The 13,120-nt window shown below is 35.3% G+C and overlaps 1 long non-coding RNA gene across 4 annotated transcripts; it reads left to right on the top strand.

The window, feature by feature from the left end:
- The first annotated feature begins 11,292 nt into the window (after positions 1-11,292).
- Positions 11,293-13,108, top strand: LOC106299346. 4 transcript variants are annotated; one of them, XR_001261753.1, is made up of 7 exons: positions 11,293-11,474; positions 11,591-11,738; positions 11,818-11,908; positions 12,000-12,086; positions 12,171-12,236; positions 12,343-12,521; positions 12,705-13,108. It is a non-coding gene; the product is annotated as an uncharacterized LOC106299346 (long non-coding RNA). The 4 variants fall into 4 exon arrangements; XR_001261750.1 differs by having other exon boundaries at positions 11,566-11,738; XR_001261751.1 differs by having other exon boundaries at positions 11,566-11,738; positions 12,338-12,521.
- Positions 13,109-13,120: the final 12 nt, after the last annotated feature.

Raw genomic sequence — 13,120 nt, 5'->3', positions numbered from 1 at the left:
GTGGGGTTAAAATCTCAAAAAAAAGGAGTCAAAAGAAAAGGTTAGTTTTCTGTTTGACTCCAAGTTTTGAGTCACTTTTGCAAAAAGCCCAATATTGAAATATAAATCAAAATTTTCTTTTGAAATATAAATGTTATTTTAAAAATTAATATTTCTGCGCATGGCGCAGGAAAACTCCTAGTATACAATGAATACTGATTTTTATTTAGGTATCTTACTAATAATATAAAAGTTCTTATAGATTATATATATATATTAGTACATAGCCATGAAAAATTAATATTATATGTAATTATCAAAATTAATACAATGATTTCTTCCTCCCGCTTACTTTTACTGAACATAATGTATATCGAACTTTAACGATCAATTACTTGTTTCTCAGAACAAACAAATATACTATTAAAAGACTGAAAACAATAATTTATTCACAAAACAGTCATATACCTTATATCTTACAAAAGTTTTTTAAAAACTATAATCTTGTACAAATAATTAAATATTATAATCTATAAATGGTTTAAATAAAGATTAACTATTTTCAAGTTATGATAGCTGACCGGGTGATTGTGGTCGAGTGGTAAGGAGACGGGACTGAGACGCCAACACGTTTCAGGTTCGATCCACCTGCTGCGTGAACTAAGTCACAATTATCCTGGTCACCTAACACGGATATGAGCCTATGCTTTAGGGCCCATTTGAATCCCCGGAGAGATGGTCTATCCGTGGGCTGCACCTCTCCTTGGGGATCAGTCTAGGCCTCTCCATGGACCTGAGATACCCCAGGTTAATCAAAAAAAAAAAAAAAAAAATGTTATGATAGCCCTAATATCACAATTTCCATTTTTACTGTTTTCATCTTTCAGTGTGATGTTGCAGTGTGTGTGTAAAGACTTAAAGTGTGTAAGCAGCTTACGGACGTTGCTCTGTTCTTGAAAAGTCTTCATCGAAACGTCATCGTCTCATCATGACTCTCAAGGCTAAATTCCAAAGGTAAGAACAAATTCTTGCATTTCCAGTTACAAACAAAAAAGAAAGAACAAATTCTTGCATTTCTATAAAAAACAATCAAGTTAGATATTAGAAATCCACAGAAATAAGACAAAAAATCCAGACAAACTATTCAAGTTTTCAGGACAATTTTGAAGCTTTCTAGTGCTAAACAGAACCCAATTGTTATTAAGAGTTTGGTATTTTCTGTTTAAAAGGCTAAAACCTGTCTCAATTATTCAAAATTTTGAATTACACCAGAATTACCATAAGGAAAACCTAAGAGTCATATATTTGAATGACGTTTAGAACGAAACTAATATTACACAATTTTTGGGTTTGAAAAACTACAAGTTTCATCCCAAAATTTTCTGGTAATAAAAAAATCACGATTAATTGGTAACCGTAATCTAACAATCTAATTTTCATTTTTGCCATCTGTTTTTAGTACCAATAATAAAGTTACGATTAATTTGTTAGGTACTATAAGTCATTATCAACGTTTGTTTGCATATAGCAAACTTTTGAGCATTGGAAAAAACTATATGAACTAGTTAGCTAAGTTGTAAAAGTCATAGTCGGTCTTGTTCTTCTTCTGTTTTGGATTCAACCGATTTAAGTTAAGATGGTTTCACATGACTATAGTTGATTAAGCTTTTGCCAATAATTATTTCCAGACCATCGAGCAACCCTATGAGAATCTGATCAATGATAATGCCAAAACTGATTTTCCCTCATGCCAAGTATTATATAAAATTTGTCTTGGTGGGAGAACAAGAAAAGAAAGCCACAAACTTTGTAATGGAAGGACACGAAAACATGTGTAAAATATATGAGATGGGCCATATGGCTGGTTCGGGACATAATCCTACCGTTGGAGAGGATTGAGAGGCTGAGAAGAAGATAGAGATAAGAGATTATGTGAAGACAAACTCTTCTTTCAATTCCATTAAAAAGAAAGATATTTTAGAAGAGAACAAATACAATTTTTTTAATACGTACAAACATGGGAACATAGACGTGTCGTTAATATTCTCTTAGGACAATTAACGTACGTGTGGACTAAAACTGAGTTGAAAAACAGACAAATGTAATTAAAACCATCTTTTTCATTTGAAGATGATGCATGCACTACACAACATTGTATTGTATGGTCCCATTTTGTTATCTTTTAACCGACTAACAGGTTATGGATGGATCTATGGATTGGTATATTTTTTGGACGAAGTAACCATGTAATTCACCGGGACAACCTACTTCATCATCATCACTTTCATCCTTCTCGCCGAAGACGAGAGCCGTATTATCCCCCGCCTCATTCATGAGAATTGTTTCCCCTCCAAACGTTAAATGGAGGTGTGTATCTTTATATATAAACGTTTTGTCATCTTGTGTAGCGGTTCGTTCGGGACCTGAAGATGTAACAAATGTCGTTTCGATGATATTCCGAGGGATATTAACGTCACAATTTAAAGTGGCTGAATTTCAAGTTTCTGGCGGTACCGTGAACCTTGATTTGACGCATTCGAGTTTTGCTTTGAATTCGCTGTCTTTCTATTGTAGAGGCCTCTTTACATTTATCATGTATGCTTTATTGTATTTGGTTGGAAGAGTATGGTTAAACTCCATTTTCAGTTGTTATCCGAACATTTAAGAAGTAATGAAAGTTGTGTGTCAAATTAAAAAAAACCATGTAATTCAATTCGTGTTCAACAATATACTTTTTCCAACGCGATTTAGATGGGTTATCTAGTATAGACAGCCCAAGCCCTAATTTCAAAACTCTCTCAGGCACTATTACTGTGGAGCCATCAGCCTCCATTTTCCTCGACGCCGGTGAGGCCTTCGGCCGCCGGCGTCGGACCCTCTGCTCCGTCCAGTGCTCGTCACTCTCTTCTGCTTGTTCCTCATCGTGTTCTTCTCTGCTCCGTCTTCGGAGTTTTCAATTCAGTGTTTTGACCACCAGACCCGTCTTTTGGAGGTCTTCTCACTTCGCCATCATGCCTGTCAGCTTCAACCATCTTCGAATCTCTAGATCTATGTCTCGTCGACATGGTCTTCCACCAGCTCCGCTGTCTCTTCCGTATCAAGTTGGTCGTGATACTCTTTCACCCTGTGTAAGTGGGACTCCACCGTGCTGCAGGGTTTCAGTTCCGATAGCACACTTCTTGCTAAAGACGAGCTCCTCTTGGACCAGTCTCACCAGATCCAGCTCGACAAACACATGTTTTAACGGTCCTCTTCTGTGGGATTCCGAGGAGACCCGACGTACCGTTCTTCCACTGTGTCTTGCTGAAGAACCCGTTTACTCCGAAGGTCCCACCTCACTACGCTCTAAAATGCACTGTCTTTCCTTTGGCGGCGGCAGGCCCATCTCCGGCGTGTGTCTCCTCTCACTTCCGTCATACCCACTCAATCGTGTGTCTAGGGTTGGGCCGAGAATGTCTTTTAGTTGGGCCTGGACTACAAAGTCTACAATATCTGCTAGCCCACAAACCAGCCATCCAAACCTGAAACCTACGGTATTGTTTTTAATTATAAGTGCAGTATTGGTGTTGGTTTTTTTTATAAGGATTTCTGGTGGATTCATCGGGGCCTTTAACTTGCGTATAATGGCATATCATATTTTTAAGAAGATATTATATGTGGACTCATTGAGACGGGATTTATTTCGTTCTTTTTTTTTTCTCTGGAGGAGAGTACTTTTCTACCATACATTCTTCTTGTGAAAGAAGATGTTTCCTCGGCATTGCTGAGCATTAGTTTCAACTTTATCACCGGTTTGTTATCTTGCGTAGCGGTCTGTATGGGGCCAGAAGATGCAACCAAGATTATCATGTGTTGTCTCGCAGGTGAGGGTTGGCCTTCAACGTTACATTATGTGACTAAGTTTCAGCTGTCCGATTTTGTCGGAAATGCTCTATCGACGCATTCAAGCTTTGTCTTGGATTCGCAGTCATCTTCCTTTGAAGACCTATATCTTTATTAATTTGGTTTGTTATTGTAGTTTATGCTTTTGATTTAAGAGGATGGATAATTCCCTCTTATGTTTGTACTGAAGAAAGTTAGACAATGAAAATTGTGTTAAAAAAAAAGACAGCCCAAATCAAGTGATAGGCGAGACATGTAAATGTGTTATACCACTTTCCCTCAGTTCAAGTCTCACTTGAAACAAAATAACACCTTTGTGAAAAATATGGATTTGAGTTTCAGCCCAAACAATTAATATGGTAATCGGGTAACATACGATTCAGCTAACATTAATCAGAAAACATTTCAAACTTTGATTAAACTTTGATTACACAGTGTGATGGCTATTATGAGAAAAATGCATACTAAAGCACTAAGTATCTTATGTCATAGGAAACACTTCAGTAATCTTAATTATGTCACTTTGGATTAGATGATCATTGGGTGTTTACCTCTTTTGTTTTATCTGTTTTTTTTTTCTTTCTTTTTTCCTTGATAGAGCAAACTTTAGATTTAAATTTTGTAAAATCTAGCTTTCATTAATATGAACATTTACATTTGTAGCAAAAAAACTAAGTGTGTTCTTACCAAAACTAACATGATCGATCAACCGATATGATTATATAAAAAAAAATCTAGTAAAAAATTTAAAGATCACATATTCAAGTTACATTTTAGAGGAAGCTAATATATAAAGGAGAGTTAAACTACATAGTAATGTGCCGTGTGCAGTGTAGATTCATGGCAGGTAAACTCAGGCCATGGCGGGTTTTGCTGGGTTTTTAAAGATTCAACGTTTGAATACTTAAGAGTAAAGTTTCCGAACCGCACTTTTGTGACATTAGCACTTATGGCGGAAGCTCTAGCAGTCAAATATACGCGTAGATGCAGTATCTCAAGGACTTCAATCGTTGAGATTTTACTCCGATTCGAAAGTTCTCATAGAGCTTCTTAACCCCCAAAATAGATGTGTGGAAATTCAGAGGTCCTCAACGACATCTGAATCGTATGCATTTCCTTTGTTTATATCTCATTTAAGCATATTTCTAGATTATGTAGTGGAGAGGCTGATTCTCTCGCAAGATGAGCTCTTTCAATTGGCCACCTCATGGTTGAGAACTATGTTATTCCCATTCAGCAATGCATGGTTTGTTTAAAAATCACTATTTCGTCCACATTCAGTTTTGTTTCCATGCTCAATTAAACATGTTAATCTTAGTGTAAACCCAAAATTTAGAAAGGGATTCTGTAATCCATGATATATATATATATATATATATATGTTTTTTTTTTATTAACCTGTTATCTCAGGCTCATGGAGAGGCCCAGACTAATCCCCAATGGGAGGTGCAGCCCACGGATAGATCCTCTCTCCGAGTATTCAAATGAGCCCTAAAGTATAGGCTCATATCCGTATTAGGTGATCAGAATAATTGTGACTTAGTTTCGCGCAGCAGGTGGATCAACAACAATTATGAGCACTCGATGCCTTCTCATATAGTAGCTTTGACGATGAAGACACCTTAATCCATCAGCTGTCTCGTGCACCGTCAGAAACGGACTAGTTACTCTCCCGAAAATTTCCTGCACGTATTGTGTCTTTCTTAGTAACTGATGCAGCGCATCTTTATTAACAATCAAGTCACGTATCCAATTCTTTTGCTTTAGGGTTCACGTGTGTTTAATAATTATTATGGGCTTTTTACGTTTTAATTTGATTATGGTTTAGGGTTTGTCGTGTCGTGTCGTTTATTTAAGAAAGTCGTAATGTATTATTATTATATGCAGTTTTGACTTTTAATAAAAATATAGAGAGAAAGTTATCTCTTTTACCTTGTTCTCTGATATACCTAGACTCTCAACGGTCTACAGAAGACAAAGTTCTTTGTCTTATAAATATTCTGAAAATCAATAGATTATTTGTATTGTAACATAGCTTCCGCAGTAACTCTATCATTGTTCACACTCTAGGCTTTTGGCTCCCCTATGTATCTGTAAAGCAACATCCAGAATTGCTTTACAAAATTGGTCTAAAGAGCATTGGTTGCAATAGCAATAAGAGAAAATGTCAAAGTCGTAAGATTCTAAGTATTTTATGATATCTAAACACGGCCGACCTTGAGACTTTGGGAGCTTTAAACAATTTTAGTAAAAAGAAATTTAGAACAATTTGAAGGCTATGTTCATATGTATTAACTCAAAAATATTTGGAGGGGGCTCAAAACTAATGTTTGATTTGGCTCTGCTTGATCATTACATCACTAAGCTATATATATGTTTGCTTCTGGGTTAGCTGCGATGATCTTGGGCTTTTCCAGGTCATGTATAGCTTTGCCAACCATTTTATTATCCGGCATTGCAGCCCATTTATCAGCCAAGCCAAAGAGGAGACCGTAGGCCAAAAGGTTAGTCTTGCTTGGCTTCATATCCTCCGGGATAAAAAAGAGATGAGCCAAACAGAATAAACCCGTCCAAATATCAGTTTCGGATTGAAAATACATGAGAAGTGTGGCAAGACCTCCCATAGATTCACCAAAGAGGAAGGCAGGGAGATGCTTATTCACTGTAACTATACATAAAAAAAATTAACTATTCATAAATTAAAAATATTATCCTTTTTAAACAATATAATAAATCTAAAACATCTAACATTTGAAAACGGAGACATTATAATTTTGTAAATGACCTTGATTCGTTATTACAAATGACTTCTTACATTATAAACGGAGACATTATAATTTTGCAAATGACTTTGATTCGTTACTACAAATGCCTTCTTACATTTTTTCCTCAATGCTATGATTACCCATAAGGATGAAATGTAATAATATAGGGAAGTTTACTAGAATGAGTCAAATTAGTTTAGAAATTGCTAGAATAACTCTTAAAAGTTTAAAATTACCAAAAATATTTTATGGTCGAAAATATCCTTGACTATAGTTATAATCAAAAAGTCATATTATAAAAGTGCCATTTAAAATTATTAAAAAAATTTCGACGGCAGATTTATTTAACGAAAAATAAATTTATCCGAATATAAATCTGTTAAATTAAATTGTTGTAAAATTTATATTTGTTTTGTATTTGGTGGCAGACTTTTCTGTTACCGCAGATGTTTTGAAGCTAGCAGATTTGTGTGGCTGATTTAATATTGTCGATAGATTTATCTATTTTAGTATGTCATATGTTGTAACAGATTTGTTGAAGTCATCAGATTTTTTTTCGAAGTAGTTAGACTTTTGAGACAAATATGTTTGTCGATAATAGACATAAATTTTTATGATAGATTTGTTTACCCGATTTAAATTTGCAATCGACTTTTGTATTCATTTGGTGGCAGATTTTTGAAATTCCCGTCTTTAGCGGCATACTTTTTAAATAAATTTTAATTACTAGAGTGGGACACAATTAGAATTTCTGGCTAAATTCAAATAAATTTCGATTTAACTAAATTGGATCCCGGTTTAGATTGATTGAATTCGTTTTTAATTAATTTTGAAATTTGGTTTAGAGTTATTTTTGGTTTAAATTAATTTAAACCTATTTGGAACCTTGGTTTAATCTAATAGATTACGATCACGTTTTCCCAATGTAGGTTTTATGTTCTTTGTCGTCTTCTTCCTTTTACCTTTCATTCAACAACACGTGGTCCATTTTCATGGTGGTTTACAACTGCATCTTTTAATTCAATCTACTTTCAGGCTTTGGTCATTAGATTTCATTTAGGTTGGTGCTACATTCAGTGGTATACTCTTTGGGCTTGCGTTACTTTTGCACTATGGTATTTGGTGGTACATTACTTTTCATATCAAGATGACGTTTTAGTTTGAAGCAATATTTTGTAAAACTTTATCAATATCATCTAGCCTTTCTGTATCTTTTAATTTAATCTACTTTTCTGTTACCGCAGATGTTTTGAAGCTAGCAGATTTGTGTGGCCGATTTAATATTGTCGATAGATTTATCTATTTTAGTCTGTCATATGTTGTAACCGATTTGTTGAAGTCATCAGATTTTTTTCAAAGTAGTTAGACTTTTGAGACAAATATGTTTGTCGATAATAGACATAAATTTTTATGATAGATTTGTTTACCCGATTTAAATTTGCAATCGACTTTTATATTCATTTGGTGGCAGATTTTTGAAATTCCCGTCTTTAGCGGCATACTTTTTAAATAAATTTTAATTACTAGAGTGGGACACAATTAGAATTTCTGGCTAAATTCAAATAAATTTCGATTTAACTAAATTGGATCCCGGTTTAGATTGATTGAATTCGTTTTTAATTAATTTTGAAATTTGGTTTAGAGTTATTTTTGGTTTAAATTAATTTAAACCTATTTGGAACCTTGGTTTAATCTAATAGATTACGATCACGTTTTCCCAATGTAGGTTTTACGTTCTTTGTCGTCTTCTTCCTTTTACCTTTCATTCAACAACACGTGGTCCATTTTCATGGTGGTTTACAACTGCATCTTTTAATTCAATCTACTTTCAGGCTTTGGTCATTAGATTTCATTTAGGTTGGTGCTACATTCAGTGGTATACTCTTTGGGCTTGCGTTACTTTTGCACTATGGTATTTGGTGGTACATTACTTTTCATATCAAGATGACGTTTTAGTTTGAAGCAATATTTTGTAAAGCTTTATCAATATCATCTAGCCTTTCTGTATCTTTTAATTCAATCTACTTTTCTGTTACCGCAGATGTTTTGAAGCTAGCAGATTTGTGTGGCCGATTTAATATTGTCGATAGATTTATCTATTTTAGTCTGTCATATGTTATAACCGATTTGTTGAAGTCATCAGATTTTTTTCAAAGTAATTAGACTTTTGAGACAAATATGTTTGTCGATAATAGACATAAATTTTTATGATAGATTTGTTTACCCGATTTAAATTTGCAATCGACTTTTATATTCATTTGGTGGCAGATTTTTGAAATTCCCGTCTTTAGCGGCATACTTTTTAAATAAATTTTAATTACTAGAGTGGGACACAATTAGAATTTCTGGCTAAATTCAAATAAATTTCGATTTAACTAAATTGGATCCCGGTTTAGATTGATTGAATTCGTTTTTAATTAATTTTGAAATTTGGCTTAGAGTTATTTTTGGTTTAAATTAATTTAAACTTATTTGGAACATTGGTTTAATCTAATAGATTACGATCACGTTTTCCCAATGTAGGTTTTACGTTCTTTGTCGTCTTCTTCCTTTTACCTTTCATTCAACAACACGTGGTCCATTTTCATGGTGGTTTACAACTGCATCTTTTAATTCAATCTACTTTCAGGCTTTGGTCATTAGATTTCATTTAGGTTGGTGCTACATTTAGTGGTATACTCTTTGGGGTTGCGTTACTTTTGCACTATGGTATTTTGTAAAGCTTTATCAATATTTTGTAAAGCTTTATCAATATCATCTAGCCTTTTTGTATCTTTTAACTAATCAAGATGCCATATCTGATGAATTATAATCGATCAATGCAACCAGTAAATCATACTTGTACTACAAATACTAAAACAAAATCATCCAAGTTATACATCATAAGACAAGTACTGAAATAAATCATCCATGTTACACGTCCTACAACATTTAAATTATAACTATCATCACTCGGTTCTCCCGAGTCCAATTTCTGCAAATAGGTGAAATGACTTGTAGCTCTTTCAATGTAGGTCCTTCCGAAGCCGGAGCTTCCATCTCCAGCCAAAAACTTTCATGCTTCACATTCCAAATCTCATCCTTGTCAAAAGAATCACAATTTAGTCCTGTAATCTCTCCAAACTCATACAGAGAGAACCGCAGCAGCATATAATCTATCAAGGACCACGTCTCATGACTGCTCTCGATGGCCATTTGATTGGCGAGAAAATGGTGAACGCAAGAAGCAGACCAAGTGTATTCCAACTCTTTCAGCTTCACAATCACTCCTACAGCTGATTCCCTCAAGTCAGACGTAACATCATCCCCAACAGCTTCTAGCACCGTTTGAATGTTGGCCAAGAAACAACTATGGTTCATGCTCCTACTCTAAATTGGGATTTTTCCAACATCATACATACGACGAGGATACTTTCATTCACCCGAAGAAGAAGCCATACCTGAAAAAAAAATTGGAAACAAAGAAATGAAACCAACAATGTTTTAATTTTCACTTGATGTAAAAAGTACTATCACAAAACGGAAAATGAAGTTTTCAATGAATCAGAAGATTAGAACTTTGCAGTTTTAAAAAAAAAAGGAATTGGACACAGAGAAATCGTATACAACCCTTGATGTTTTAATTTTCACTCGATTAACATAGATTTCGTACTAAAATACATTAGTTTATAGAGAAACAGAGAAAACCCATATCAATTTTTCGAAATTGGGAATTAGGGTTTTAAATTTTAACATGCAATCAATCAATCTATGCTAAAAAGAACTTGAAATAGCATAGATTATGTCTTACAGATTCAAGTAACTCGATTTATGGTGGAGGACCGAGGGGAAATCGAGTTATTCTTCCTCGCCGATGACCGAGACGAACTCGATGGAAGTGTGGAGGAAAACAGAGATGAAGACGATTTACGGTGGAGTGGTTGTCGGGGATAGAAGTGATGGAGGTTGAGTTTCTAGACCAACCAAAGAGATGGAGGTGTGGGAGATTGAGATGGAGATGGAGATGGAGATGGAGATGGAGGTTTGGGTCTGCGTGAGTGAGGAGAAAGATCTGTGATGTTAATTTCTTTTTTTTCTTTATATTAAAATGTATTTTATTAATTATATTAGTAAATTTGTGGTTAATATTTAGAAGGGTGGGGGGGTTTTTGGTAATTTTGGTTATTCTGCCATTTATTCTAGTAATTACAAAATTATAAGAGTCATTATAGTATTTAAGGGAATGATAAGAGAGTAATTTCTCAATAATAATATATGATTAAATTTATACATACAAAAATGAGAGGAATAAATGATTGATTTCTTCGGCTCACCTCACCACTACGCATTTAGTGAAGAGAGGCTGTCATGCTGTAAAGCGTTAAATTGAAACACATTCAATGGAACAAATTGATCCAGTAAAACAAAATTTCATTGATGATAAAAAGAAGCCGTTAAAAAAGGAGAAAAGCATCGAAACAACGCGAAGAAAGGCTGGAGAAAATATAGCCGTTGGAGACAGGAGCCAAAAGCAGTAAAAAGAAAAAGAAAAATATCGTTATTCAAAATCTGACCGTTGTGATATTAGTATATACAATATATACTCGTCCCTTGTCCCTTTTTTTTAATTCAGATTACAAAATACATTCCCTCTGAAAAGAAGGAACCAAGAAAGTTCCACCTCTCTCTCTCTCTCTCTCTCTCTCTCTCTCTCTCTCTCTCTCCTAGTAGCTCTTTGATTCGATCTGATAAATATATCATGGAAGGAACAACTGCGATGGTTGACCAGACGTACGAGTTCTTGGCTCCTGTGATGGTTCGATGGAAGACGTACAACTGCTACTCCTTTGATCACACAGCAGTTCCAAGGTTCTTTATTTTTATCTTTCTTTTGGGAGTTTTATAATAAGATGAGAGGCTGTTGTTCTAAATACTCTTTCTTCTTTTGTTTATTCAACAGGGACAAAAACAAAACGCCTAAGCAGATAGAAGAAAACAAGGAGAACATTCCTCCTCCTAACCACCACTGCAGTCATCTCATGAACCGTAAGAAGCAGCAAACTGCTAGAAAGATAGCTGAGGAATCCATCTGCAGTTTGGCCTAAAGGAACTAATCAGAAAATTGTGAAAAAGGTACACGCTAATAAACATTTCCATACCCGAATCTGGTTTCACGTTCCTTTAGTAGTCGTTTTGTTATGCCTCCTTGCAGGGAAACGAGTCCCCAGAACATAGCTCTGGCACTACCACTCTGATGATGGAAAATCAAAAAGCAAAAGCTAGATGATGGAGAATCAAGACAGGTGAGCCAAGTTTTTTAATAGCAAGCAAGCTTAACTTACATATTTCACTGCATTGACTGAAACTGTTTCCTCATCATTTTTTTTTTTGTAGATACTAAATCCAAAACCAACAACTCCTGCTCCCGTTAACACCCGTTTCAACCTATGCCCTTTAGTCACTCCGAAGGAGAACAGAAAGGTATGTTCTGCTTCACGGATGCTTATATAAGTTTTCTTTTAAAAAAACCTGGTTCTCAGCTCTTTATGTTCGTTCACTCGTTAGGTTTATTTATGTCCGTGAGCAAGAAGAGCAGGCGAGACTTGTCATGCCAACACTTGTCTTCCACAGGTAAAACTCTTGATAGTTTCTCTGACTCTGTTCTCTCTTACTCTTCATCGATTTTTTGTATTCGTTTCTGGTTTTTGACTGGATTTATATTTTCGATTTAGTGCAGGGGACATAGGTTTACGGATCAGGAAGTTGAGCCAGATGCTTGTGTTGCGGTGAAGGATTGGTGGTTCAACACTGGATTCCACCTTGCATATGATATACAATCCATTTCTTTCACCTCTTCCATTCCATTCATATGAAGAGACCATTGAAAAATCTTGAGGTTGCTCACTTGCTCATCAGGTTCGACCTTTCTAGCTTCTGATGCGTAGTTGCTAAGTCTTTATATATATATATACTAGGGGCGGTCTGCGCTACGCACGAGATATACTTTATGTTTGATGAATGTAACTATGCAATTGTACTTATTTACCGAATTTACTAATATTTATTTATTTATTTATTTATTTATTTATTTTTTGACAGCAAACATTTACAGACTCATGTAGACTCTGTAAACCAAGGTGGTAAAACTACATCCATGTGCACGACGAAAGACAGTTGTTGCCGAGCACTCCGTGCCAAGCTATCCGCCCTTTTGTTCTCCGTCCTAGGAACATGAACAATTTCTGAGTTGACAAAACTTTGTCGCAAAGTCTTGATATCTTCCAGGTAGCTTTCAAATGCTGGCCATTCCTCTGGTTCCGAAACCATCTTCACCAGTTGAGAACAATCCGTTGCAAACGTAACCTGAAACTGCCTTAAATTTCGCATACATTCCATCGCCCAAATCAATGCCTCCATCTCCGAATGAAGAGGTGAGAGGGATGCCCTTACATTTCGTGCTCCCAATAAGCCATCAAACCCTGGCAGCGTGCTATGCCATCCTTGTCCTGAAAAAA

Source organism: Brassica oleracea, chromosome C6, assembly GCF_000695525.1.
Source record: "Brassica oleracea var. oleracea cultivar TO1000 chromosome C6, BOL, whole genome shotgun sequence".
In the NCBI taxonomy this organism is placed as follows: domain Eukaryota; kingdom Viridiplantae; phylum Streptophyta; class Magnoliopsida; order Brassicales; family Brassicaceae; genus Brassica; species Brassica oleracea.
This window is presented reverse-complemented; position numbering and strand designations above follow the sequence as displayed.